The 27,282-nt window shown below is 41.6% G+C and overlaps 1 long non-coding RNA gene across 1 annotated transcript in view; it reads left to right on the forward strand.

Moving 5' to 3' along the window:
- The window catches only part of LOC112449260 (uncharacterized), a 39,126-nt gene extending 13,929 nt beyond the window's left edge, over positions 1-25,197 (forward strand). The window contains exons 4-6 of the long non-coding RNA XR_009496847.1: positions 3,265-3,441; positions 4,771-4,844; positions 24,962-25,197. This is a non-coding gene — a long non-coding RNA (uncharacterized lncRNA). The remainder of the gene's footprint in view (positions 1-3,264; positions 3,442-4,770; positions 4,845-24,961) is intronic.
- Positions 25,198-27,282: the final 2,085 nt, after the last annotated feature.

Here is a 27,282-nt window from a genome sequence, read left to right on the forward strand (position 1 = left end):
TGATATTGGAAAGGTAGACACGGGGAATTCCCTGGTGGTCCAGTGGTTAGGACTCCATGCTTTCACTCCTGAGGGTCCAGGTTCAATTCCTGGTCTGGGAATTACGATCCCGCAAGTTTTGCAGCACAGCCAAAAACAAAACCATAGAGAGAGAAAGGTAAGCACAAACCCTAATTGGAGTTTACAGGAGAGATGAATTACTGTCAATGGAGATGACTTGAATTTACATTAAAGAAGCAAAATTTGAACTGGGTCATTTTTACTGACATACATATCAATTATACTGATAATAGTTTTAGGTTACGGCCTAATGATTCGATATTTGCATATATTGCAAAATCACCACCACACTAAGTCTGGTTAATATCTAACATCATATGTGGTTACAATTACTTTTTTCTGGACAAGTAATCTGGTGGATAGTTATTGCTTTTCTTCCCAGTACCCATTTCCCTTCCTTCCTGTGGCATCTGGGGGAAATCCAGCCTTTTCCACCCTGCAGGGGAAAAGATTGAGTGCAATTCGGATTCAAACACCAAATCCCACATCAAAGTGGGATTTAAATCTAGTGCTCCATGGTTAGGGACTACCGAAACAAGGCCAGCTGCGAAGGGTTAGTTTTATGGGATGAGTATGGAGGTGAGCTCAACAGGTTGAGCATGGTTGGAGGAATGTGTAGTTAATGAATACCCACCCAAGGTCCAAATGGAAGAGACAGGGGTCTTGTTTTGCACCACCAAATTCTAAATAGATACCCTAAGTCAGTGGGAATGAGGGTGGGCCATGGGAGAGACATTGGGGCAGACCAGGGAGCACAGACCTCTGAAAACTCTTTTCCAAAGTTCCCTCCATCAATAGTTATTGAGTATCTACTTACTATGTAGTGACGATAATAGTAATATGACAGCTACCATCAGGCTTCCCCGATGGCTCAGCGGGTAAGAATCTGCCTGCAATGCAGGACACACAGGAGACACAGGCTCGATCCCTGGGTCAGGAAGATCCCCTGGAGCAGGAAATGACAACTCACTCCAGTAATCTTGCCTGGAAAACCCCCTGGACAGAGGAGCCTGGTGGGCTACAGTCCAAAGGGTCACAAAGATTTGGACACAACTAAGCACATAGTCACCATCTGTGATGTTACCTCCCATAGACTTGTTACAAACGGTTCACATTATTTAATCCTCCTTGCAGTCCTTGGGGGAAGGACTATTATGATTCCCTTTGATAGATAAGGCACGAAAGCTTAGATACGCAAAGCCATGTGCTTAAGGCCCCATAGCTGGGACCAACCCCGGTCCATGTGACTCCACGGCATGCTCTGAGTCATCCGATGATGTTGCTCTGCATGAATTAAACAGCCAGGGAACAAAGATGCATATGACAATTTCTCTTTTATAGAAAGTGGTTGAGGATGGACTCTCCACATTAACGACTCATTTCAGAACATTTAGGGATATTTTGAGCAATATTGGCCTTGATGTGCTTAGGCCTTTTAAAGCTGTATTCCTTAAGTAATGGCATTCTAAAATATCCTTTTGTCTCTGGTGTTTGAAAATCCAATTCGCTCTCTAGACTGACTATAAACACACATAGGAGCATTGATTTCCTCATTTCATCACCTCCAGAGAACAATTCATAAAGCACGGAAGTTCTAACCAGCCAATCAATAGTCACTACTTAAATCAGAGACTCAAAGAGTAGTTTATTATTATTTAAAAGTGTTCCTCTGAAGATGATGTTAAATGAAAATAAAGGGACCGATCTGAGCTCTGATCTGTATTCAGCTTCAGGAAATAGTCTGGAGGAGAGGGTCCCGTTAACTGTATTTAGAGCTTTTCCTGTTTCTGGTTCCTGCCTGAGGAAAAGTGGGGAAAATCCAATTTCTCAAAAGCCACTTAAGTGATATTAAGCAATTCACGGAAAGGAGCAGGGCAACGGGCAAGGCTTTCCCCCACTATGATGTACAAGTCAAATGCTATCTGTCTCATTTTGGCCTATATTTGACTACAGAATAAATACAGATCTGCATGAAATGTTCACTGCGTCTACCAAGACAACCAGACTCATTAATTATTGGAAATGCTATTATCCTACCCATTCTGTAATCCTATTTCTGGAGTTAGTTATGTAATTTCACCCGACATAGAAAAGGAAACTTTGACCTGAATTACATTTAAAATGAGCTTTTCACTAAATCAGGAAGAAAGGTTTTTTTTTTTTCCTTAATGAATCATAAATTGGAAGGCTATAAGAGGTGCGAATGTGAACTTGGGAAAGGATTCCATTCATTATTCCAAGTAGCTCAAAGATTTAAAGCCATACTTTGTCATTCCACGTTGGGGTTTTTTTATTGGGCTATTATTCATTTTTGTCTAATATTGTGCTCTAAAATTCAAGGGGCTTTATTGCTGGTGGGGATTTTTGAAATCAAGCTCTCCATCTGGGTGAGAATTTTAGATCCTAGCCCAGGAAGAGGAGAAGGCAATAGCACCTCACTCCAGTACTCTTGCCTGGAAAATCCCATGGACGGAGGAGCCTGGTGGGCTGCAGTCCATGGGGTTGCTAAGAGTCGGACATGACTGAGTGTCTTCATTTTCACTTTTCACCTTCACGCACTGGAGAAGGAAATGGCAACCCACTCCAATACTCTTGCCTGGAAAAATCCCAGGGACAGGGGAGCCTGGTGAGCTGCCGTCTATGGGGTCGCACAGAGTTGGACATGACTGAAGCGACTTAGCAGCAGCAGCAGCAGCCCAGGAAGACGTGATTTGTTCAAGATCTCACAGCAGGAAGTCCATGATTTGAACTTATAGCTTTGGTTCTTAGTCCAAAATTAATTTCATTCTACTCACTCTTTCTCTGGGAGAGACTAAAAATGAAGAGTTGATTTGGCTATCAGGTCAACGGAAATTCTGTTGTTCTTTCTCATGTATAAGATATCTGTAGATAAGGAGACCACTGATGTTGTCTGTATTCTACAATTTCTCCTCTTCCTCAGTTCAGGGAAATTTCCTTCAGATAAACAAAGAAAATGTGTTGAGTGTCTTGCCTTCTGTATTTTGAAAAAGCATGGAGAATAGGAATGCTACATGTATAATCAGATTGTGCAACATTTTGCAAAGTGCTATTCTGTAATGTCAAATTGAAATACCTCATCTAATACATACTTATGAGTAATAGCAAGATTTATGCTTAAAATGGAACCATTTGCTGTTTTTCTTTTTTTCTTTCTCTCTTTCTTTCTTTTTTTTTTTTTATAAGAGTTAAGCTCGACAAAGACAGAGAAGCATGGACGACCATGAAGGGCACTCCTTGGAGCAATCTGAACCAAATAGTTCTTCTCTGGCTGCCCATAAGGACCTGAAATCTCAAATTAAGTGTTACCTTTTTCTGGAATGTTAACAATTCCTTGTTAGTGCACAAATATCCCTGGAAGAGGTAATTTGAATGTTTTGCTGCATTTGCTATAAACACCTTAGTAAATATAGGTCTAGATTTCCCCACTAGGGGAAATTTCTACCAAAGGGGACAGCACCAGCGATAAGTTTTGCCTATTTAACAATTTTGCCTAGAGCTGAACCTGAGTCTAACTATGAATAATAAGTGAAAATAGCTTAGATTCCATTAGTAATATGATTCTAGCCAATAGATTCTACCCTAGGAGGGGATGCTATTATAAATCATTATTATTTTATGTTCAGAAAATGAATACACTGATGTTTCCAGCAAGGGAAAAATGCAAGCCAGCCTTCACCCTTCCTCCTGAGGAAAGTGATGAACTAGTATGCATTTAGAAAATGCTGAACGTCTTCTTGTATCTAACCAACTCTATCCCTCCTAAAACGTCCATATGTGAATTAGGCACTTTGCAGATTTTTTTTTTTTTTAACTCAGCATTTACTGATCTTAAAAAGAATTGCTAGTGTAAAAATATACCTTACCTTTGAAAGAAACCTGTTATAAGAAAAGGTGTGAACAAAATGCATCATGTTTGTCTGACATATTGCAAGTAGCTTACTTCATTCAAAGGTATGCTTTTTCTCCTTTTTCTAAAGTTCAAGTGCAGTGTAGTTTAACAGATAGATGACCAATAGCCTTCAGGGGCCCATTTTCTATGACTTGTCTCTCAACATTTCCTTTGCTAAAATGACCCAGTATTACCTAACCAGATAATGGTTCATTTTCAGCCATTTGTAGTATGGGAATTTTGTGGAACAAAGACCATAGCTTTTCTTCTTACTTTTTTGGTGTCTAGTAGGTGGTAGGTCCTTAATATTTTCTAAATGAATAATTAATCTGATAATTGAATTCTTAAAAATCCAATATGTGGTAAATTCCCAAGGTTTTTTTTTTTAAGGTACATTTATTAAAATAGGAAGGAAAAATTTAGTATTTTGCTACTCAATGTAGGTTACAAAACAACACACCAATCTTCACTGCATATAAAAAACCTATGAGAGAGCTGTGAAATGAGATGAGTAAGGTTCGTCTCTGATCAATTTGCCAAAATATACAAAACTTGAAAACCACAGAACAACTGTCTCTAGGCTAGTGTACCATGTCAGGGGGAGGGAAGTGGCAGCCTACTCTGTCCTTTATTCAGTAAATCAACTTTACCTGGAAAAATCAGGACAGACATCATAACACAAAGGAATATTCTGTGAAGTACTTTTTGTGTCCTAAACATTTAGGTAGCATATCACTTGTTTTTTCTTCCAAATAATGCTAACAGTTTGTCTTTATTTTCTACATGTCTTTGTCATGCAGACCCTTCCCAAGTTTTGGGTAATAGATGATTCATATACGGTGTTGTGTCTCAGTGATTCAACATAGAAACTCAGGTAAATATTGTATGCAAATATTTGATTTTTTTTTTTAACTTAATAGTATGTAAGTGGGAAATAGATTCTTTAGATGGACCTTTCAGGAGACATTTTTAGCAAAGACGTAAGTGCACAGATTGCCTTAGAGCAGTGAGAATTAGACGAGGCCACCTTGTCTCATTTCGTGTGTTGAAGGCAAGATGTTAGCAAGGGGATGCTGAGAGTGTAAATCAACAGGCCAGATAGTCAAACCTGGGAGGCACCAACCAGGAGAGCTATTGATTCTAGATGCAAATAGCTGATAAAGTCAACTAATTTTGTATGTGTCATTTGCACCCAAGAGCCAGCTTCTGTTGTCCCTGTGAATCATCATCATAATCTATCAGATATCAGAACATTTTGTACTTAAGGGGCCTAAAAACATGAGTGGAGAAGGATAACATACTCTTTCTTTGCTTTTACTTTTTATTTTATATGGGAGTAGAGTTGATTAATAATGTGGTGTTAGTTTCAGGTGTAGAGCAAAGTGATTCAGTCATACATACACACGTAGCTATTCTTTTCCAAATCCTTTCCCCATTTAGGTTGTTAAACAATATTGAGCAGAGTTCCCTGCACTAAATACTTGGGTATAGCATAGTTTTTCCTGTGCTATACAATGGGTCCTTGCTGGTTACCCATTTTAAATATTTATTAACATTTCTCTATTATGTGGGAATGATTGAAGGTGGGAGGAGAAGGGGATGACAGAGGATGAGATGGTTGGATGGCATCACCAACTCAATGGGCTTGAGTTTGAGTAAGCTCCGGGAGTTGGTGATGGACAGGGAAGCCTGGTGTACTGTAGTCCATGGGGTTGCAAAGAGTCGGAGATGACTGAGCGACTGAACTGAACCGAACTGAAATGAAGCCAAGAAGAGACAGGGTCCTCCTTAAAAGAGATAACATTCTAAATGGAACACGACTCCTGGTCTGGAGTGGGAAGGCACAAGTCTCTTATCAGAGAAAGAGTTACTCATCTCATGTGAGCTGAGATGGTTGTAACCTGTCTGCCGCTTTAAGCCAGTTTGTAGGAAATGGGCGTGGTTGGTTTTCCAAAAAGCTCAGCCAAGAGACTGGAGGAGTAAAACCCTGGTAGCCTGAGGGCAGTTTTGAAAACAAAGATCAGCTATTGACCCAGTTGAAATGGGTGATGTGGCTCTCCTTCCCTCTGCAGGCTCTCTGTCTGTTGGAGGCAGCCACGGACTGTCGCCTCGGGGTTGGTCATCTGTCACTGTCCGGGATAACTCTATTTCAGAGGGAGGGAGGCAGCAGGACCGCCAGCCCCCTGTGGACTGATGTCTGGGTCTGACAAGACCCCTCCCTCTCAGCCAGGCATTGACCTGAAGTCTTGGGCTTACAGCCATGACCCAGAGCCAGGATGATCTGCATCTTGTTCTGTTCTATTTCCTGTTGAAGTTGTGCTCTGCTAAGCAGACAGAGATCATGTGAGAAGCAGAGAAAGAAGAGAACCCGGTCATCGTGCAGTTCGAGTGGTACTTAATGTTGAAAAGTATCAGTTCAGTCGCTCAGTCGTATCTGACTCTTTGCGACCCCGTGGACTGCAGCACACCAGGCTTCCCTGTCCATCACCAACTCCTGGAGTTTGCTCAAACTCATGTCCACCGAGTCGGTGATACCATCCAACTATCTCATCCTCTGTCATCCCCCTATCCTCCTGCCTTCAATCTTTCCCAGCATCCCGGTCTTTTCCAATGAGTCAGTTCTTTGCATCAGGTGGCCGAAGTATTGGAACTTCAGCTTGAGCATTAGTCCTTCCAGTGATTATTCAGGACTGATTTCCTATAGGATTGACTGGTTTGACCTCCTTGCAGTCCAAGGCAAAAGACAAAAATCTGTGTACATTGTCTAGTCCAGTAATTCCCGATTTTTGTTAGTTTCTAATATTGTTGGCTTCACCTTGCTTTTCAAGTCCCTGTTTTTTTCTGCACGTGCTTTGTGAAACCCATAGTTGTATGTGTGTGCTCACACACATGTGGGTACATGCATGCTAGATTGCTTTAGTCATGTCTGACTCTTTGTGGCTCCATGGACTGTAGCCCACCAGGCTTCTCCATCTGTGGGATCCTCCAGGCAAGAGTACTGGAGTGGGTGGCCATGCCCTCCTCCAGGAATCTTCTCAACCCAGGGATCAAACCCACGTCTCTTATGTCTCCTGCATTGGCAGGTGGGTTCTTACCACTAGCGCCACCTGGGAAGCCTGCTCACATACATACCTAAACTAAAATTAATTTTGTCCCGAATAATTAGAGATAATTACAAAATTAGAGTAGAGCTGATGATGTTTTAGTTCATGCATCTCCAAGAAGTTTCCTTGTTGTTTTTGACTGATTGAAGGAATATTTTCTGCCACAAAGTAAATATCAAAGATAGGTTTTACTTCTCAATGGGGATTTTAAGGCCAAATTAACTTTGACTGGTTTCCTTTAGTTCAAGTACTTGCATTCTATAGCAAATGAAATTTTAATCTATGGGATCTCCCTGGTGTCCCTGAATTTTGTTGACAATGAGCTGTTTGGAAAGAGAGGGCAGTGGGTCACTTGAGATTCTGACAACCATTGTAAGTAGACTTGATCACTTGCTGGGACAGAGGACACAAAAATTGGGGTTAAGAAATAAAAGTGTCTACATCAGCTTTTACATAAGAATACCATTTTCCAGTGAAGCAAAGGAAAGGAGATAGTTTTTCAGAGTGGAATCAAATTAAAGGGGTTGGAGGAGAGAGTCTCTTTGGCTTTAAAAGACAAAACGACATTTGTTTTATTGTAGAAACACAAATTTCATTCCTTCACAATAGGCTCTGTCTACCCTTTATCAAAATGCTTTAAACTGCAACATTATTGCAAAGCAAGCCATCACTGGGGTGGTAAAGATGGGCCAGATAATAAATTGCAGACTAGCAGAGGGCTCAACACTACTTAGTACAGTTTAAGACGGGTTGATTTCATTGCTTTTAATCCAATATCAGGAACCAGAAATAAACATAAAAAATAAAATTTCCAGGAAAAAGAAAACTGCCGATTAAACTCCGGGAGATGAAAATGGTCATCATGAAAAACCATCTTCATTCAGGCACCTATTGCATTTCCCAAATGGTCCATGAATTATCACTCCAGACTACTCTGAACCATATTTTAATCACTGGTTCTGACCCCCAGTCTTCCTCATTTGCTTAAACTGTCTTCTGGAACTAGTTAAGTGATTACATGTTTACTTGTTCTGACCTCCACTAGATCCTAGATACCAGCTCCAAAAACTGCTTGCCTTCTATATTTCATACATGTCTTTCCCAGCTGTTCTCATATGCACTCAGCTAGCCAGTGCATTTAACTAAAGTGTCTTTAGGACAGTCTTGTGAGTTCAAGAAATGGAATAGGAGTGTGCCCTTTAGCTGTGTCTGTCTGTGCCCTTTAGCTGTGTCTAACAACCTCCATGGTTGGTGAGTGGAGATGCATTGCTGAAGAAGCAAGGGTTAAGGGGTGGAGAGAAAGTTCTAGAACCATCAGCAACAGTATTGGGATTCCTGGATGTAGGAGGAAGGGCGAAGGAGGTTGAGTGTCAAGAGAAAATGGATGGGCTAGTACCAATTTAACTAGGCATTTTCTACCTTAAGCAACACTCACTCAAGATAGATGTGGGCTAGTATGGAAGCCCGGAGAAGGCAGTGGCACCCCACTCCAGTACTCTTGCCTGGAAAATCCCATGAATGGAGGAACCTGGTGGGCTGCAGTCCATGGGGTCGCTGAGGGTCAGACATGACTGAGCGACTTCACTTTCACTTTTCACTTTCATGCATTGGAGAAGGAAATGGCAACCCACTCCAGTGTTCTTGCCTGGAGAATTCCAGGGACAGGAGAGCCTGGTGGGCTGCCCTCTATGGGGTCACACAGAGTCGGACATGACTGAAGCGACTTAGCAGCAGCAGCAGCAGTATGGAAGCCATGGAAATAGAGATAGGTCAGGTGCTGTCTTGGGCTTCCCTGGTAGTCAGACGGTAAAGAATCCGCCTGCCATGTGGGAGACCTGGGTTCGACCCCTGGGTTGAGAAGATCTACTGGAGGAGGGCATGGCAACCTACTTCAGTATTTGCCTGGAGAATCCCCATGAACTACAGTCCTTGGGGTCGCAAAGTTGGACACAACTGAGAGACTAAGCACAGCACAGGTGCTCCCTTAAGATTAGCACAATCTTTTGTCATGATGTGTCTTTCTTTTTGTTCCATTCTTATGATACCAACTGACCATTCCTTGCATGTCTAGCCCAAATCCCCATTCTGGTTGGTTCTCTACCTTGGATGCTGTTGGAGAGGGCTATTCATGTCACAAAGCTGCACTCTGGTGCTGTGGGAGATCTCTGCAGGGCAGTCTCGGAGGGCAGGGACTGCTGGTGGAGCATGGCTGTGACTGGCTCCATGAACATCTCAACGCTATCCAATTCAGCTTGGATGTGCCACGTTTTACACCAAACAAAGAATGGAGAGGACACGGGTGCTATGGTACTTTTGTCAAAGGAGCAAATGGAAAATCTTGGCAATGAAAGAGGTGAAGGATCCTCTAGAGGCTTATTGTGGAAGAAGTAAAGAAGACTGGACGGAGCAGTTGAATCACATTCTAGATTAAAGAAAATGTAGTCGCTCAGTCATGTCGGACTTGTTGCGACCCCGTGGACTGTAGCCCGCCAGGCTCCTCTGTCCATGGAATTCTCCAGGTTAAGAATACTGGAGTGGATTGCCATTTCCTTCTCCAAGATTAAAGAAAGGGGAGTTTAGACCACACTGGGGAAAGGTATTTGAGGTGTGTGTTAGAGGTTAAAAAAAAAAAAAAAAAAAAAAAGGGAGGCACTTAGAGCAGAAAGAGGATTGGAGACAAGGAACAGAGAAAGATGAACAATTTTTCCTCCTCCTCTTTGGAGAAGCCTGTCTACACTCAATTCTCTGCCAGGAGTTCCTACAAGGGCAAGTGGTTTGTGGCCCTATAACAATCTTCCACAGAAATATTGGAGAGAAGGTATTTTCCCTTCCAAGCATCTCAAGGGTATGGGCTGCATTCTACAAAGGAGATTGGGAAAGGGTTAAGGAGAAATATTACTGCGTGGACCATTTTGACCATTTTCCTTTGTGTTGCAATTGAGTCATTCCCATGACCTTTTACCTGTGGGGCTCTTCTCTGGTCTGGGGACTTGATTCATACCAACTGCCCTGACTTGCTCTCAAATGAGGAAAAAAAATCTGAATGAAGAAACACAAGCACTTTTACAACCCATCAGGTAACTAGAGCCATCACTGCACACAGAGTCATTTTATTAATATAATACATTATGATCTTAATATAAAAATGCAAGCTGAACTGAAAAAAAATGGATGAGTCTAAATGACTATATGCTTTTTTGCCTCTTAAGAATATTCTGGGAATGATATTTTGGTGGAGAAACATAAAAAGACCATCATTAAAAATTTAGTCTGTACATGAAAACTGAATTCTGAGGACAAAATAAGATGTTTCATGGTATGTGATTTACAGGAAGGTACTTGGCTTCCTCAGACACATGTGAGCTCTATTGAACACTCACTACAGCCATACCTGCAAGTGAATCCTTAATAGATGTTCCCTGGTAGGAAAGTGAAAGTGAAGTTGTTCAGTCACGTCCGACTCTGCGATCCCATGGACTGTAGCCTATCAGGCTCCTCAGTTCATGGAATTTTCCAGGCAAGAGTACTGGAGTGGGTCACCATTTCCTTCTCCATGGGATCTTCCCAACCCAGGGATCGAACCTGGGTCTCCTGCATTACGGGCAGATGCTTTACCGTATGAGCCACCAGGGAAGCTCACCAGGGAAGTTCCCTCATAGGAACTCTTGCTAAATGTGCAACTACATGTATTGGCTTTCCTTACATTAAAGTGGAGAAGAGGGATAAATTCGAAGTTAAGGATAAACGTATACACAGTACTATATGCAAAATAGATAACCATCAAGGACCTCCTCTAAAGCACAGGGAACTATTTCAGTATCTTGTAATAACTTATAAAGAAAGAGAATGTAAAAAAGAACATATATACGTATAACTGCATTACTTTGCTGTACATCTGAGACTTAACACAACATTGTAAATCAACTATATTTCAATAAAAATTAAAAAAATAAAATGCAGAACTGTAATGTAGGTAAAATTGCTCCCTCCAAGCCAAATGATAAATTGCTTAATATGGTTACACATGTAATCATTTTCTGGGCATCTTAAAAGGAAAGCTATACCATCTGGATGGAACTGCACATGTGTGGGATATAACGTGGGCTGGAACTGGCATCCTTGAATCAGTGTGCTCGCATCATTTAATTTTTCTATTTTACATTTTAAAAATTCAGTACAACTGTTAGGAGACCTATTTTTGTCTTCTCTGAAGCCAATTACATTTTAAGCTGGACCAGTTCAATAAAAATGAATTTGAGAAATATAGTCAACACAGAAAGAGGAAGCTAAATGTGCATTCAGTCCCCAAAATCACACATTTCCTTGCTCTGTGGAGAGAGGCTATTGGGTGGGATATTCTCGGCATTTGTTCATTTAAAGATGAGGATAACTCCCTTCCGCTACCTCCACGAGTGGGATGCAATGAGAATTTCATCAGAGGCTGTGTAATTCTGTAAATACGTTCTTGGGAGTTATAGAAATTCTTAGCCCTCCACACATCAGCGATGAGTCTCCTCATTTGTCTTGGATGAATGAAGTCTTTTTCTAATTAAGCTGATAGTTACATTTTAGAGGAGGACCAGAAGACAATAAATTGAATTTTTTTTTTTTTTTGGTTTTTGTTTTAGACAGTGCTAGAATTAGCCCTGGCTAATTCTAATGATTGACTCGTGTCTTCATTAAAGCCAAGTTTGATTGATTCTGCTTGTGCCTTTCTGTAGGGAGCCCAGAACTACTTTGTACATTGACAACATGTTGGATTTGCTGATGGCTTCTGATTCCCTGATATGTTCCGATGTCCACAACCCCCCACCAGAAGTCCAGGTTGCTGTGAATGTGTCTCTCAGCTCCCACACTGACAGAGCATCCCACCTTACTTTTCCTTATTTCCTTTGCTGTAATATATTACTATATTCAAATGCAATTACAAAACAAGATCTTATGGAGTAAATATAATGATGTCAGTTTCCATCATCTTAATAGTTTACATAAGAGAGAAAAATCACTTCCAGAATCCCAGCAAGTCTATGCTGGTTTCCCCTCTTCTTTGCCTTTAGCTTCGAAGACTTGGAAAATCCTAAAAATTAAATTGGTTTCTTCTAATGCCTACAACGGAGAAGGCAATGGCACCCCACTCCAGTACTCTTGCCTGGAAAATCCCATGGACGGAGGAGCCTGGTGGGCTGCTGTCTATGGGGTCGCACAGAGTCGGACACGACTGAGCGACTTCACTTTCACTTTTCACTTTCATGCATTGGAGAAGGAAATGGCAACCCACTCTAGTGTTCTTGCCTGGAGAATCCCAGGGACAGGGGAGCCTGGTAGGCTGCCTTCTATGGGGTCGCACAGAGTCGGACACGACTGAAGTGACTTAGCAGCAGCAGCAATGCCTACAGATGGCAATGTCTTGTGCCCGGTCTGGCTATCATTTTCTTCCTTTAAAGAGTAGAGGGGAAATTAGGTATCATCAGCTTACGTGCAGCACCAAACTTCCAATAGGAAAGAGATCGCTCAGGAGAGTAAGAAAGGCTGTAAAATGTCCTACATCTGCACAAAAGAAGATAGCCTTTTCTTTTTTGGAAAACAAAACAAAACAAGAGTTTTCATTGTCACTGGGATTCTTCCAAACACACTTTCAATTCTAGGGAAAAAAACCAACAGATTTACGTCTCTGTTAAGGAGATCATCATTTGAAGGCTTTCATGTTTGCACAAGGAAGGAAGGATGTTTATAGGGTCACTAGGGTAGATTATCTCCCCAAATTTTACATTAAATATACAAAGAGTCCAGCCATTCTCCAGCCCAAGATAGAATCAACCTGTCTCCAGAGGGGCGTCCATTTCTCTCAGACTGTGTCACGTCCAGCCAGCCCTCCAACCTACCCCAAGTTTATCTCTTTCTACCAAAGGGTAAGATTCTTACCTTGTCTTCTTGGTGTTTGTTAAATGTTTATTAAATAAATGCATGAAACTTTTACAGATAAAGCATGTCACCCACATCATCATAAAATGTGTCTGCTGTCCTGTATCATTGAACAGGCATTCAGAGAAGTCCTCCATACTGGGTTTGACTTCTCATTGTCAAGTTCTAGTAAATTCATGGCTTCAAATATGGTCCAAGGTTGTGCATTTTTCACTAGATAATGCAAATGAGGTGAACAGAGAAATGATCACGCTTTGGCTGGCGGAGGGGAGAGCTGCTCACTTAGCAAGCACCTCCGCCAGCAGATTGCTGAGCATTCTCTGAGTTTATTTTGCAGTGTGCGTAGGCCCACTTTGCTGGAGCAAGGCAACGGAGATGCGCTCTGCCAGAAATCTGGAGTAAGGCTTATGTTGGTGCCATAGAGGGAAACTTTCTGGTAGGGCATCATGTAAATCTGTCTTGGCTATTTTTCAAGCCTGCATTTATGCCTGGGTCAATAACAGGAAGGAAATCTGTTATTAATTACAATAATTTGAAAGGAAGTTACGACTGACCTCCAGCAGTCTGGCTTGGCAGCGTAAAGACTTTTACCACTCAGACTTTTGGAACTTGCCTGAGCACAGACATTATCTGCTGACCGCAGCGGAAGGTTTCTGTAGAGATACGCCCAGCTCTGGGTAGGCACAGTGCTCTAGGAAAGGTAGCGAGAGAGGACTTTTGTCAGTGGAGTCCAATTTTAGCGTGTTTAAGAAATGTTCCTTCTATAAAAGAGTCAGTTTTATGATATAGTAACAATTCACCTGAGTGTAAACTTGAATTTTCAAATAACAGTTTTACCTGACATGACATGCTTCTGTACTTGAAGATAAATCACCATTTGGTTACAGACACTAGAATTAAGTAATTTCTGGAAATGAATTACCATATTGACCTTGTATAGACCTGGGAGGATGGCAGTCCAGGATGGGCCCGTTGCCAAGTTTCTGTTTCATGTATGTGATTCGGAATGTACCTCTTCTTCTGATTTATGATCAATCTGCTTTGATAAAACAGATTGTCTGAGTTATATATTTAATTGAATGCTCATTTCTTCAACTTTTTCTTTAACAATGGGTACCATCAAAAAAATCCAAGGGTCTCCTGAAAGGTGGGGTCGAAAGACATTCATCCTTGAGTGAGGTCATAGACTCAGAGATATAAAAAACAATTAATGAAGCAGAGTGGGAGATTGGATTAGATGGTCCCCAGCTTCCTGTCCTGCCCACTTACTTGTTCTGGAAGAAATGGAAAGCCCACTACACTCGGGGCTCATCCAGTACGTTCACAGGAGCCCAGTGTTCAGTGATGACTCCTGCAGAAGCCGTCTTTCCATCAGTGTGGGCAGGGAGATGACTGCACAGATGCCCCAATCTCTTTGTAAAGCTAGCCCTCTTAAGTGGCCCAACAGGTAGGCATGAGCAGAAATGTGCCTAAGATAACATGATGTTCTCCTTGTCATCCTGCCCTGCGCTGAACGGTCTCGGCATTTTGTTCAAGCCTCCCTTCCAGCATGCCTCAGAGCCTACCCTTCTACCCTTCTCTCCACTGGTCTTTGCACCTTTTATGCAGGAGGCAAGTCTCAGATATCCCCTTATTCCTCACAGATTCTAGGGCAATTTACCCAGAATAGGTACTCTGGAAATGCCTGAGAGGTTTTGGTTTTGCTAGTATTGCCTTAGGTTTTCTTCACCTTTCTTTCTTTAAATTAATTAGCAAACCTTTATCTTTGGCTGCACTGAGTCCTCCTTGCTGCTCATTGTCTTTCTCTGGTTGCAGCGAGCGACGGCTACACTCTCATTGCGGTGTGTGGGCTTCTCACTGCTGTGGCTTCTCTTGTCACAGAGCGCGGGCTCTAGAGCACAGGCATCATAGTTGTGGCACATGGGGTTCGTTGCTCTGTGGCAGATGGAAACTCCCCAGACCAAGGATCAAACCTGTGTCCCCTGCATTGGCAGGTGGATTCTCAACCACTGGACTACCAGGGAGGTCCCACTTCCTTAAAAATCATTTGAAATATGTTGCATGGTCATCATCATTGAGATTATGAAAGGACAGCATGTCAAGAACACCAGCAGATTTAATTTTGTTCATATAAACCTATTCGCTGTTTCAACTGCACAGTAGGTCACGATGGCAGATGTTTATAGTCTCCAGAACAATGCATAGTCTGGCACGTGGTACCTACTCAAGACATATTAATTGAATAAGCAAAAGAATTTGGATTGCTCTTTGCCAGACACGGTGCGAGGTGCAGGAGAGCCACATGAAATGGGTCTTTCCCTAAAGGAATTCAGACTTTACTGGATGATGACAAGGGCATAAACATCTGAGGCTTGTTTAGAGCTTTACCTTGTGTTTGTAGAGAGCTACAAATAAAAGTTGCTTTCAATTACATGGTTTCATTTGATCTCACAACCACATGAGGTTGTCAGCATAATAAGTTATTTTTCCTGTTTGTCAGAATTTTAGCTCTTCTCCCTCTTCTCCTTAAATACAGATGTTTTCCTGTTATTTCCATATTTCTTTACTATAAAAAATACAAGAAAAAAGACAAGATCTATATCTCTCTGTGTGTATGCACACACACATAAAACACACAAACATATGAATTCTATATTTTACTTTGAAACCTTTTTCCTGACGTCATCTTTGTTTTTTCACATAAACATGGATTAATACCCACAGAGTTCCAGGCTTCATCAGAGGTTTTGGTGAATAGAAAGTCAAATATGGAGGTTTCTGTTCACAAACTTGCAGTCAAGAAAGGGAGTCTAAAATTAAATCAACAATGACAATAGAGACCTGTAGAAAAGAAAACAACACTTTTTATAAAACTAGAATGAAAGTGAAGTGAGATGGGGTGAAAATTGGAGGGAAGCCAGATTGAAGGTCAAGAAGAGAGAGAATTTCAAGTATTGAGGCCGTCAAGATCGACTCCCATCTCACACCATATATAAAAATTAGCTCAAAATGGATCAAAGCCATGAACCTTAGGATAGTGGAACACTGGAATTCCAGATATGAAGAGCCATACACCAGGTTCATGGATGTATATTATATCAGATAACCACGCCATCAGGAGGGTTGAATAGAACTAGGGTGGAGAGCAACATTGTGAAGTAGGTGCCAAAATGCTCCACAAATGTGTGGGAGAAACTGAAAAATCAGCAGCTAACAGTGACGAAGACGGATAGAATGGCCTTGTTGTGTATGCCATCTGTGTAGTTCATTTTCCTAATACTACAAATGTTTTCCTTGTTGCGATCTACTTTATATACAGTTATACTTTTGTAACTGAGGATTATATCTATGCTTATAACATATTTATGAATCTCTTGCTACATTTCAGTTGTTTCTAATTTTTCAATATTAAACCTATTTAGTAAATGTAGTTTAGTCTCTTTAATTCTGTGTATATTTGCAACCAAAATTGAAGACAACTTTCAGTTCAAACAATGGTTTTGCCTTTTAATTGAACAACTGTGATCACATTTCATAATGTCACTCTGTTGACTGGTTAAACTAATTTTATTCCCACCATTCAAGGCATTGGCCCTGCCCTGGTTATCATTTTGGGTTCCCAGCCCACTAAGAGAATGTAGAAGATAGGTAGGTAGGGCATGCTCAGCACTTTAGATGAACAGTTAGCTATTTTTCTGGTTTCCAAATTGAGAATAAAGTATTCTGAGTTTCTTCTGACCAGGGAATTTGTCAGATCTGATCTGTGAGGTGATCTAAACAGTCAATTAGAACTTCAGGCACAAATATGTCTGAGTGTATGATAGCTGTTTGAAGCTATTTGGAGTGGTTTATGACTATGTCTAGATGAGAAATAGAAAGTAAATTTCTGGATTAATTGTTGGAAAATCAGGAATGGTTCTGAATACCTAAGAGAGGCATATAAGTCCAGAAATCCCAGTAAATCAATGGAAACCTAGGCTTCAAGGAGGGAAGCAGAAAATGGTGAAAAATGGAAAAATTTGTGTCAGCAGGTAGACTGCTAAGATTATCAGGAAGAAAGTCTCCACTGGAAGTTGGAGGAGTAGGTCTTTTTTGTGGTTTCATATTGGGAGGGAAAAGGGTAAGGGGTAGAGGGTCAGGAGGAGGTTAGCATGTGCTGGGAATAAAAACTGGATACAATTAGAACAGTAAAGGACTAAACCTTCACGGAGAGCCAGCTCTATGCCAAGCATATTAATAAATTACTCTATTTAATCCTCACAATGATTATGTAATAGAGGTATTCTCATCAACTAGAATTAGGTTTGGCTGCTGATAAGAGAAAATTCTAAACAAGGCTGGCTTAAACAATATTTCTTGGCACAGTTATAAGAAAGTGAATGAGTCAGTCCAGGGCAAATGTGACAGCTCCATGGTATCCCAAGGGACTTGGACACTAGCTTTTCTTTTCTAATGTTCTTAAAGAATTGCTTCATTAAGATCACAAGATGACTGCCAGAGCTCCAGCCATCACATCTGAGTTCCAAGCATCAGGAAGGAGGGAATGTGAGAGAGTTTCTTCCTCAAATAGTCCTGCTTTTAAGAAGTCTTCCCCAAATGTAAATTGGGCCAGCCACTATGGAAAACAGTATGGAGATTTAAAAAAAAATAAACTTAGAACTACCATGATCGAACAATCCCACTTCTGGATAATATCTGAAGGAAATAAACCATTATCTCAAACAGCTATCTAGGGATGGGGAGGGGGCAAAACGTGTGAAGGGAGTCAAAATGTACAAACTTCCAGCTATGAAATAAACAAGTCTTGGAAATATAATTTCCAGCATGCAACTATAGTTAATAATACTGTATTGCATACTTTAAAGTTGCTGGGAGAGTAAGTCTTATAAGTTCTTACTTCAAGAAAAGAATGCTATATATTGTGACAGATGTTAACTAGGCTTATTGTGCCGATCACTTCATAGTGTGTATGAATATTGAATCATTATGCTGTATACCTGAAACTGACATAATCAGATCAGATCAGTCACTCAGTCGTGTCTGACTCTTTGCGACCCCATGAATCGCAGCACGCCAGGCCTCCCTGTCCATCACCAGCTCCCTGAGTTCACTCAGACTCACGTCCATCGAGTCAATGATGCCATCCAGCCATCTCATCCTCTGTCGTCCCCTTCTCCTCCTGCCCCCAATCCCTCCCAGCATCAGAGTCTTTTCCAATGAGTCAACTCTTCGCATCAGGTGGCCAAAGTACTAGAGTTTCAGCTTTAGCATCCATCCTTCCAAAGAAATCTCAGGGCTGATCTCCTTCAGAAGGGACGGGTTGGATCTCCTTGCAATCCAAGGGACTCTCAAGAGTCTTCTCCAACACCACAGTTCAAAAGCATCAATTCTTCGACGCTCAGCCTTCTTCACAGTCCAACTCTCACATCCATACATGACCACAGGAAAAACCATAGCCTTGACTAGACGAACCTTTGTTGGCAAAGTAATGTCTCTGCTTTTGAATATGCTATCTAGTTTTGTCATAACTTTCCTTCCAAGGAGTAAGCGTCTTTTATTTTTTTATTTATTTATTTTTTTTTGCGTCTTTTAATTTCATGGCTGCAGTCACCATCTGTAGTGATTTTGGAGCCCAGAAAAATAAATTCTGACACTGTTTCCCCATCTATTTCCCATGAAGTGGTGGGACCGGATGCCATGATCTTTGTTTTCTGAATGTTGAGCTTTAAGCCAACTTTTTCACTCTCCTCTTTCACTTTCATCAAGAGGCTTTTGAGTTCCTCTTCATTTTCTGCCATAAGGGTGGTGTCATCTGCATATCTGAGGTTATTGATATTTTTCCCGGCAATCTTGATTCCAGTTTGTGTTTCTTCCAGCCCAGCGTTTCTCATGATGTACTCTGCATATAAGTTAAATAAACAGGGTGACAATATACAGCCTTGACGAACTCCTTTTCCTATTTGGAACCAGTCTGTTGTTCTATGTCCAGTTCGAACTGTTGCTTCCTGACCTGCATATAGATTTATCAAGAGGCAGGTCAGGTGGTCTGGTATTCCCATCTCTTTCAGAATTTTCCACAGTTTATTGTGATCCACACAGTCAAAGCCTTTGGCATAGTCAATAAAGCAGAAATAGATGCTTTTCTGGAACTCTCTTGCTTTTTCCATGATCCAGCGGATGTTGGCAATTTGATCTCTGGTTCCTCTGCCTTTTCTAAAACCAGCTTGAACATCAGGAAGTTCACGGTTCACATATTGCTGAAGCCTGGCTTGGAGAATTTTGAGCATTACTTTACTAGTGTGTGAGATGAGTACAATTGTGCAGTAGTTTGAGCATTCTTTGGCATTGCCTTTCTTTGGGATTGGAATGAAAAAATATAATAATATAATAATAACTGACATAATATTGTATGTCAATTATGCCTTAATAAAAAAAGAAAGAAGTAAAAAAGAGATAGCTGTTCTCCCAAGTTCATTGCAGCATTACAACATCCAAGACACGAAAACAGATCAAGTGTACATCCACAGATGAATGGATGAAGAAAATGATGTTTATATTATATTTTTATATGGCACATTATACAAATGTTACAAATGCCATGTACATATACATGCAGAAGTATTGTTTAGTCATTAAAAAGAAGGAAATCCTGCTGTTTGCAACAACTTGAATGGACCTTAAGAGTCTTATGCTAAGTGAAATAAGTCAGACAGAGGATGATGAATACTGTAGGATCTCACTTATATGTGGAATCTGAACAAGAAAAACTCATAGAAATAAGGAACAGATTGGTGGTTTCCAGGGTTGAGGGGGAAATGGATATTGGTCAAAAGTACAAACTTGAGTTAGAGGATGAATGGGCCCTGGAAAAACGTGTAAGGCATGGTGACTACAGTTAATAAGATTGTATCTTATACTTGAAAGTTTCTAAGAGGGTAGATCTTAAATGTTCTCACCACACACACAAAACAAGATAAGTACATGAGGTGATGGGTGTGTTAACTAATCTCAATGAGGTGATCATTTTGCAATACATATGTGTATTACATCATCATGTTGTACACCTTAAACTTGCATGATGTTGTATGATAATTATGTCTGTGTAATATATAGATGGGCTACCCTGGTGGCTCAGATGGTAAAGAATCCGCCTCCAACGTGGGAGGCCTGGGTTTGATCCCTGGGTTGGGAAGATCCACTGGGTATGGCAACCCACTCCAGTATTCTTGCCTGGAGAATTCCCATGGACAGGGGAGCCTGGCAGGCTATAGTCCATGGGGTCACAGAGAGTCAGACACAACTGAGTGACTAAGCACAGCACAGCACAGTACATATAAACACACAATGGAATATTACTCAGCCGTAAAAAGGAACAAAACTGATTCATTTGTGTAAAGTGTATGACCCAAGAGTTTGTCATACAGAGTGAAGTAAGTCAGAAAGAGAAAAACAAATATAGTATATTAACACATGCCCCAACCAGTAATGCTGAGAAAGCTGAAGTTGAATAGTTCTATGAAGACCTACAAGACCTTCTAGAACTAACATCCCCAAAAGATGTCTTTTTCATAATAGGGGACTGGAATGCAAAAGTAGGAAGTCAAGAAACACCTGGAGTAACAGGCAAATTTGGCCTTGGAATTCAGAATGAAGGGGGCAAAGGCTAATAGAATTTTGCCAAGAGAATGCACTGGTCATAGCAAACACCCTCTTCCAACAACACAAGAGAAGACTCTACACATGGACATCACCAGATGGTCAACACCAAAGTTAGATTGATTATATTCTCTGCAGCCAAAAATGGAGAAGCTCTATACAGTTAGCAAAAACAAGACTGGGAGCTGACTATGGCTCAGATCATGAACTCCTTATTGCCAAATTCAGACTTAAATTGAAGAATGTAGGGAAAACCACTAAACCATTCAGATATGACCTAAATCAAATCCCTTACAATTACACAGTAGAAGTTAGAAATAGATTTAACGGACTAGATCTGATAGACAGAGTGCCTGATGAGCTATGGATGGAGGTTTGTGACATTGTACAGGAGATAGGGATCAAGACCATCCCCAAGAAAAAGAAATGCAAAAAAACAAAATGGCTGTCTGAGGAAGCCTTACAAATAGGTGTGAAAAGAAGAGAAGTGAAAAGCAAAGGAGAAAAGGAAAGACATACCTATCTGAATGCAGAGTTCCAAAGAATAGCAAGGAGAGATAAGAAAGCCATTCTCAGTGATCAGTGCAAATAAATAGAGGAAAACCACAGAATGGGAAAGACTAGAGATCTCTTCAAGAAAATTAGAGATACCAAGGGAACATTTCATGCAAAGATGGGCTCAATAAAGGACAGAAAGGGTATGGACCTAACAGAAGCAGAAGATATTAAAAAGAGGTGGCAAGAATACACAGAAGAACTATACAAAAAAGATCTTCATGACCCAGATAATCACGATGGTGTGATCACTCACCTAGAGCCAGACATCCAGGAATGTGAAGTCAAGTGGGCCTTAGGAAGCATCACTACGAACAAAGCTAGTGGAGGTGATGGAATTCCAGTTGAGCTATTTCAAATCCTGAAAGATGATGCTGTGAAAGTGCTGCACTCAATATGCCAGCAAATTTGGAAAACTCAGCAGTGGCCACAGGACTGGAAAAGGTCAGTTTTCATTCCAATCCCAAAGAAAGGCAATACCAGAGAATGCTCAAACTACCACACAATTACACTCATCTCACACACTAGTAAAGTAATGCTCAAAATTCTCCAAGCCAGGCTTCAGCAATATGTGAACTGTGAACTTCCAGATGCTCAAGCTGGTTTTAGAAAAGGCAGAGGAACCAGAGATCAAATTGCCAACATCCTCTGGATCATGGAAAAAGCAAGAGAGTTCCAGAAAAACATCTATTTCTGCTTTATTGACTATGCCAAAGGCTTTGACTGTGTGGATCACAATAAACTGTGGAAAATTCTGAAAGAGATGGGAATACCAGACCACCTGACCTGCCTCTTGATAAATCTATATGCAGGTCAGGAAGAAACAGTTAGAACTCGACATGGAACAGCAGACTGGTTCCAAATAGGAAAAGGAGTACATCAAGCCTGTATAGTGTTACCCCGCTTATTTAACTTATATGCAGAGTATCTTATGAGAAGCACTGGACTGGAAGAAACACAAGCTGGAATCAAGATTGCCGCAAGAAATATCAATAACCTCAGATATGCAGATGACACCACCCTATGGCAGAAAGTGAAGAGGAACTCAAAAGCCTCTTGATGAAAGTGAAAGAGGAGAGTGAAAAAGTTGGCTTAAAGCTCAACATTCAGAAAACGAAGATCATGGCATCTGATCCCATCACTTCATGGCAAATAGATGGGGAAACAGTGGCTGACTTTATATTTTGGGGCTCCAAAATCACTGCAGATGGTGACTGCAGCCATGAAATTAAAAGACGTTTGCTCCTTGGAAGGAAGGTTTTGACCAACCTAGACAGCATATTAAAAAGCAGAGACATTACTTTGCCAACAAAATTCTGTTTCGTCAAGGCTATGGTTTTTCCAGTAATCATGTATGGATGTGAGAGTTGGACTATCAAGATAGCTGAGCACCGAAGAATTGATGCTTTAGAATATTGGTGTTGGAGAAGACTCTTGAGAGCCCCTTGGAGTGCAAGGAGATTCAACCAGTCCATCCTAAAGGAGATCAGTTCTGAGTGTTCATTGGAAGGTCTGATGCTGAAGCTGAAACTTCAATACTTTGGCCACCTGATGTAAAGAACTGACTCATTTGCAAAGACCCTGGTGGTGGGAAAGATTGAAGGCAAGAGGAGAAGGAAACAACACAGGATGAGCTAGTGGGATGGCATCACTGACTCAATGACTTTGAGTGAACTCCGGGAGTTGGTGATGGACAGGGAGGCCTGGCGTGCTGTAGTCCATGGGGTCGCAAAGAGTCGGACGCGACTGAGCACCTGAACTGAACTGAACTGAACACATATATATGGAGTCTAGAAAAATGGTACTGATGAACCTATTTGCAGGGCAGGAATATAGACACAGATGCAGAGAATGGACTTGTGGACACAGAGGGGACGGAGGAGGAGGGACAGTTGATAGAGTGGCACTGACATCTATACACTGCCATGTGTAAAATAGATGGCTGGTGGGAAGCTGTTGTATGGCACAGGGAGCTCAGCTCTGGGCCCTGCGATGACCTGGGAGGTGGGGACGTTGGTGTTATGGAAGGTGGGGGGGAAGCTCAAAAAGGAGGGGATATATATATATATATATATATGATTCTCATTGTTGTATAGCAGAAACTAACACAACACTGTAAAGCAATTATATTCCAATCTTAAAAAAAGCTAGGAAAAAAGTCTGTCTAGGAGTTCCACAATTTCCCCCTACATCTTAGGATTAAGTATTAATAGTTAAGGTCACCTCTAGCCACATTTAACTGCCCAGGGAACCTGACTTTGTCATAACTTCACTCGGTACAGTGTTTCCTCAAATGAGAAACAGGGTCCTGCTAGTAAGAAAGAGAGGAGAACAAGCTCGCAGTTTTGGACGCTTCTTTCTCTTATCTTCACTGTGTCTTTGGAGAAAGTAGGGCTCAGGGCATCACCCAAGGTCACATGGCTGACAAGTGGAGGTGTCAGGATTAGAACACAGGTCTGTCTGGCTCCATAGCTTCCTTTTGTTAAGTGGCATCAACGCTCAACAGAATAGTCTACTCATAGAGTGGAAGATGAACCAAAAACGTCAGGGTTGTGCTTTGAGCCCGAGAGATGGTTCCTTCATCCTCACCGCCCTAAATGGATGAAGTTAGACTCTGGCCTGCGTATCATTTTTCATCTTCAGTATACTCTTGCTTTTTAGTCCTTGAGCCATTCCACTTCTACGAACTTCACATATGGAAATAATTAAAATGGGTGCAAAGATTTATGTGCTAGGATGTTCACTGAAACTTTATTTATAATAGTGGGAAATTAAAAACAACCAAAATACCCAACAAAGGAAATTGGTTAAATTACAGAATGCTGAAGCATCCATATGGTAGAACACATTGCAACCATTAGAAATCATGTTCTTCAAGAATATTTAAGGACATGCATGATAGAGCTCATAAGTTATGTTAAAAAGATTAAAAATAGTAATCGCTGTGATCTCAGTTTTATAATATATGTGAATAGAGGCATAGGAAGAAACCTGGAAGAATAAGCATGTTCACAGTGGTTCTTTTGTAAATGATGGGAGTATTAATTATTTTACTTTTTATTTATGCTTTTCTGAATTTTCCAAATTTCTACCATGAATATGTATTACTTTTGTAATCAGAAAAAGCTTACACGTGTCATTTGGAAATATGCTTCCTCCTTTAGAAAAACAGTTTTGTTATTCTCAAGTTGACTGGCTAAGATGTTTAGCATCGTCAAAGTGCTAGTATGAAGAAGGTTACAGCAGACTGACTCCAATAAATATTTATTGAGCGCTGGTGGTATGGAAGCTGCTGTTCTGGGAATTGCGGGAATACAGCACACAGGGTACAAGCCACAGAGATGAGCAAGCCAAGCTCCCTGCCCTCCAGAGAAGTCTCTCTCTCAGGACCCTTCTTGGGAGGTGATGGTCACAGTGTAGGGCCTCAGGCCATTGTGGGGTGACAACTGAGGCAGAAAGACATGATCTGAGACTGTGTTTTAAGAATGCAGTAAACATGTCATGTCATTATTTTTAATTAATTATTTTAAAAAAATTTTTGGCTACACCGCACAGCATGTGGGATCTTAGTTCCCTGACCAGGGATCAGACCTGTGCCCTCTGCCCTGGAAGTGCAGACTCTTAAACTATTGAACCATCTCATCTCGTTATTCTATGCCTAGTTCCCCTTTCTCTATGTCAGGCGTAGTCCATGCAGACTGAAGTCAGCTTGGGCTACTCATCAACACAGCTTACTCACCTGGTCTCCCCACAGGGACCCAAGACCCTTGAAGGAGAGAGTCACCCACCCAGTCAACCCTCCTAAGGAAGAGTCCATCTCGCTCCAGACAACAGTAATGCAGCAACAATAATCAACAAACAAGTGAACCCAGGAGTGGGATGAGGTTTCTGTGTGGTTTCTATGTAGTTAATAAAGCATCACTATGCAACAAATTACCTGGTCTGTGCTTGAATCCTGGCCCCACTGTTTATCAGGATTTGAGGGGGGAAAAATCCATTTTCTTCCTAGTTTCAACTGGTGAGAATGCTGAGCCTCATTTGGGGATGAGAAAGCTTTTAGAATCAGGCAGTATTTCTCTTGCTTTGAACCCATCAGATTTGTTTCTCAGTGGGCCTCTCTGAACTCTGCCTTTGGTCCTAGTAAGAGAACTTCTTGTAGCAGGGTCCCCAGAACCAGCTGGAAGAGAACCTCACCCTCTGCTTGTGTTCCAGGTTCACCAAGAGGACGAAAATTTACCAGACATGTGCTAGGGGGCTTTGCTTCTCCCCTGTACTCGCCAAGCCTGTGTCACAGTGCTGTCTGCGAATGGCCTTTTCTCTGTCTGCATGGTCCTGCAGGTTTCTCCTTCTGAGTGTATTCTAGGTTTTTGCCCATAGCTGTGGTGTTTTGTGTTGTGCTTTGGGTAACAGGAGGAATTGGAAATATCATTCTTTTGGATGGATAATTAAGTCCCTGACTAGGTCAGAGCGGAAAGGGTTCTACTCGTGTGGAGAGACGGTCACTTTGTAGACCTTTGTCCTCCATCCTGCCTGGTTGTGTAGCTAGGAATTGAGGCTGCTGGTGGCAAGAAGGTGGTGGCATGGGTGGTTAACCTTATCACCTCCAATGTCCAGGGAGTGAAACACTGACCTGCACTTCCTTTTTAGCTTTTTTTTTAAGGTGATCTGGTTTCAGGAAACATCACACCTGGTCCAGCACGTCTGTTTTTCAAAATTATTCTTGAAAACAATCTAGCCAATGCACTACCCTGTTCAATACCTTTTCCCTCTAAAAATAGAACTCTTTTAGAATCCTTTCCTTCCATTCTTTCTTCCAGGAAATTAGACCATATGTTTTCTTGGCTCAGAGGAGCTCTCCCCACATTCTCTTTTACAACAAATGAGTGGCTTCTAACTTTCCTTGAAGTGCAGGCAAGGTCCAGGCATTTATAGGAGGCCAAGGGACAGGGAGGCAGGGTGGTGACAGTGTATGTGTAAATGCTGAGTGTGCTCCTGATAGTGCGCAGAGGATGTGCTGACTTAGTGCACCTGTGCAGCTGCGATGCTTTGGAATCTGCCCTCATGAGCTGCAGGGCAGGGTACCATGTTTACAGAACGCCCATCTGCATCAAGTGCTGGCAAGACACAGGGCATTCAACTGGATGTTGTGCTTATCCTGAGACACTTCTTCCATCCATTATGTGGGGAACATACCCTACGGTGCTGTTGTGATAGTCCACATAGTGGCACTTAGGAGACCCTGCAGTAAAGAAACAGATTTGGATGCTTTGCTCTAGTCAAGGCAAAAGAAAAGTTTTTTTGTTTTTTTTAAAGTAAAACTCTGCTTTTCAATAGTCCTAAATATAGCAAATTGCATATTCAATGAAATAAATGTCTATTTCATGATTAAAATATGCTATTTTCTTAGGCTGAGGCTTCCCTGGTGGCTCAGTGGGTAAAGAATCTGCCTGCAATGCAGGAGATGCCAGTCCACAGGTTCGATCCCTGGGTTGGGAAGATCCCCTGGAGAAGGAAATGGCAACCCACTCCAGTATTCTTGTCTGGGAAATCCCATGGACAAGGGAGCCTGGCGGGCTACAGTTGGACACGACTTAGTGACTAAACCATCAACCACTATTGTTTTCTTAGGCAAAAGGGAAACCTTGCTGCAAGCTGACCTCAGGAGTTAAACCACAGGGCAGACACATCTGGGGCTTCGGTGTCAGTTACCCTCAATCTCTGTCCTTCTGCCATCTGTTAGGAGTTTGGGGATCTTGGATAAGGGAAAGAAACTTCACATCTCTGTTTCTTCCTCAGTAAAAGATGCTTTCATCATCTCCTCTTTTCTCCCCCAGGGGCCTGGGCTGTGCCATAAGCAGTGTCTCCATTGAGAACGCAGCCGGGGACATTCACACCACGGGCTACACCTCAGGTGGGCCAACAGTCCTCCTGAAAATGAGCTGCATCCTGATTATGGCTGGTAGTTGGGTGAGTCCTTCTTGAAACACGTAACATGTAGTCTAGGTGGCTCACGGATCAAAATAAACAGGTCTCTCTATTTGATCATAATCAATTTGCATTGCCCTCTCTCCTTGG

Source organism: Bos taurus, chromosome 13 (genome assembly GCF_002263795.3).
Source record: "Bos taurus isolate L1 Dominette 01449 registration number 42190680 breed Hereford chromosome 13, ARS-UCD2.0, whole genome shotgun sequence".
NCBI lineage: Eukaryota > Metazoa > Chordata > Mammalia > Artiodactyla > Bovidae > Bos > Bos taurus.